The following is a 3,394-nucleotide window of genomic DNA, read 5'->3' on the forward strand; positions in this document are numbered from 1 at the left end:
GGAGTAACGTGTACAGGAAGAGGACAGGTAGAAAAAAGATTAAAATTCTGTGAAGAAGTTAAAGAGCATCATCATCATCATCATCGTCATAGTTCTGACAAATAGAAACAAATGAAAAGCTACAGGAAAAGAAAAGAGATGAAAAAGGAAATGGTTGATACTTTTGTGAAATTGAAAACTTGTAGCATTTAATTTGCTGCTAAAAAAATCTTTCGAACAAAATTTTTTTTTTTTTTTTTTGTTGAGGATTAAGGAAGGAGGATTTCGGCAAAAAGACCATCAGACTACAATTGGTTTGTCTTCTTTGGAAAAGAGCAGAAGGTGTAAATGAAAACACAAACCAATGTTTGTATGCTCAATTAACATTTGACTTTTCTTCCTCCTTCATAAAAATAAAAATAATTTATGTTGAAGTTTTGTACTTTATCCTATCGTTTTTCATTTTTTTATTCTTTACAATTAATATTTGTAGGTCATTACTAATAGATCAGTAGATGGAGACAAAAGGAAAGCATTTTCCTTAAACTATTTTATTAGTCAAAGGACAGAACTTGCCATCACATTTATAACCCCTAAATTCTTGGTTTTCATTATTACCAGACAGCCATTAACTACTGAAGAAGAAATTCTAGACTATCTAGTGATTTTCTAGACTATCTAGTTAACTTCTATCTTCTATCTGTACTACTTAAAGGAAGAAGATGAAACAATGGGTAGCCCCGGACCCCAATCTTTTGGAATTCTTATGCACACACAGGCACACTCTCATGGTAGTCTTGCTCAGCTCCTGCTGGCAGCCAAGGTGAGGTGGGAGGCCATTCAAAATCCACCAGGAAACAGCTATTTACTGACCAATACTTAAATTGACTTTTCAATACTGAGGAAGACCATCAGCATGTGGAATCACAACACTCATTACCTCACAGTATTTATTTTTTCTAAGGCCTGTATTTTCTGTACAATTCTGTTTCTGGGATAAAGAACCACTATCATTTGTTCTCAGTGCTTTAAATTTCATACTATACAATCAATTTTACTTATAATTTCTAAAAATCCTTACGTAGTCCTGCAAAAATGTGGCTTAGTGTCAGCTTCCCCATATGCATTAGATCTATGTAAATGTACCCTGCTCAGTTTTTTCACTTGCTTTCAAACTTGTACCTTGGAGGTCAGGACCTGGGAATTTAAGAGTAAAGGGAATTTTAATTGGAAACATTTCATACTTTGACCAATAATGGGAAAAAAATGTCCTCAAACTTTATTGGTTCTAGCCACATTTGCCAGTCACTATTTCTCAAACAATTGTACATAAAATTACAGTCAGGAAAGATCCTTCCCCCAAAAACAGATTCCTGAGGAAAGCAAATCAAAAGAATAAGGGAGGGGGATAATGTGTTTTGATTTCTCAAAAGTCTTATTTACTGTCCAATTTATTTTGGTCCTTAGGCCTTTGGACATGCTAGCAAGTAATTATTCTTATGGCTTATGAAATACTAAATATTCATTATTAATAGCAGTTTCTGAATCACTAATTTTTTCTAAGTCAGTCATCTTGGTTTCTAAAAATTTCTTCTCGCTAGACAGACACATGAGCCAGGTGCCGAGAGTTGACCCGGTGCCAAGTCTCAGGACTGTCCAGTCTTCCACATCAGATCTGCAGCCAGGACTTCTGAATATTCTCGCAGTTAGAAAATCTATCCCCCCAGACTCGCAGATGCTGTTCTTCCCCCACTGGCTCTGCACAGAACATCATTATCTTTGCCGAGCTTCTGTCTCTATGGCAATAACAGATGGGAAGTGCTGTGGAATTATTCATGTTCAGAAAAGGAGGCAGTCAAGAAGTAAGAAAAGGTGGGGGTGGGGGAGGGGGCACGACCTGGGAGCACAGCGATGGGGGCTTAAGCAAGAGAATTTAGGAGGGGTTGGGGGGTGGCGGGGATGGAGAGGCTTGGGAGCCTTTGGTAGGCCTGTTCTGCGGAAAAGAGGGGAGAACAATCTACCAGCACGAGAGTATTTCCATTTGGCCGACTCCAAATGTGAACCCCCATATGAGCAACCCAAAGCAGTAAAACCAGGAGAAATGGGGATGAAAATGGGCAAAAAGAAAAAAAGGGACAGAGCTTGAGTCTCCTGAATTTTGTGCACTGCTACTCGGTGGAGTATTTCAGTTCCTGATCTTGCGCTGGGATGGAGAAAAGGGGATTTCTTGTTGTGTCGAAATATGATGGAGCAGCCCCGCACAGTTCAATTTGCTAACTGGCTAACCTGAGAACCAGGGAGAGCCCCCGTGCACGCCCCAGAGGGTCATAACCGGCTCGTTTCATTTATCTCCAAAAATAAATAATAAAATTTTTAAAAAAGAGAGAAAAGGACCCCTCACTAGACACTGTAAAAACATGCAATTTATAGTTCCCTTTTGGAACCGAGAGAGCAGTCTGGAGGGGTGGCGGCGGAAGGTGGAGAAGTAGGGACAGAAATGTTTTCTCTCGATTTTGCCGGAACTCTGGCCGCCCCTCCCGCCCGGCCGGATGGTGGGTGGAGGTCAGCCAGGAGAAGGCGTCTGGGTGGAGGCCGCCCGGGCGGGGCGGAGCGCTGCGCCGGCAGCTGGCGGGGCGGCCCTCAGGCTGGAGGCCCCGCGGGGGCGAGGGGCAACCCAGGCGGAAGGTCCCGCGGGGGCGGGGAGCGTCTGCGTGGCAGGCCGGGGGGAGCCGGACCAGCACCTGGGGCCCCGCAGGGCGGCCGCCGTCCGGCTGCCCCCGGGGCGGGGCGGCCCAGCTGCGGCCCCGCGGGGGGAGGGTCGCCCGTGCCTGACCTCTCGAGCTGGCGCTCTGCCCGCCCGGCCCTGCCTCCGCCCTGCCGGCTGCTGGGGTCGCGCACAGTGCACCGCGCGGCTGCCCTACCCCCCTCTCGCCCAGTAGCGCAGCGGCCAGGCGGCCTGGGCGCCCCCGGGTCTGGTCCGTCACCACACAGCAGCGGGCGGGGCGGGGACGGGGAGGCGGCGGCCCCAGACAGCCGGCTGGGCGACTCGAGGAAGGAAGGAGGGAGGGTGGCGGTGGGGGTGGGGCGGGGAGGGAACATCCTGTCTGCGCCGGGTGCACCGCAGACAGCGCCGCGCGCCAGCCGCCCAGACGGCGCGCAGGGCCAGGAGCGCCGGGCGCGCGCCTGGGGGGAGGGGCGCGCGCGAGACGACAGGGCGGGGGGAGCCTTGAGGAGCCACAATAGGCCAGACGGCGCGCGCGTCCCCGAGAGGGCTGGGAGCCCCAGGCAGGCGACGGCGGCGACGGCGGCGGGCCCGCGCGCGCGTTGCCGCCGCTGGCTCGGCTCCCCTCCCCTCCTCCTCCCCGCCGCCCTCGCTCTCCCCCGGGCGGCCGGAGACGGCGGCGGCGTCTGCGGG

This window comes from Lemur catta, chromosome 1 (genome assembly GCF_020740605.2).
Source record: "Lemur catta isolate mLemCat1 chromosome 1, mLemCat1.pri, whole genome shotgun sequence".
Taxonomy (NCBI): domain Eukaryota; kingdom Metazoa; phylum Chordata; class Mammalia; order Primates; family Lemuridae; genus Lemur; species Lemur catta.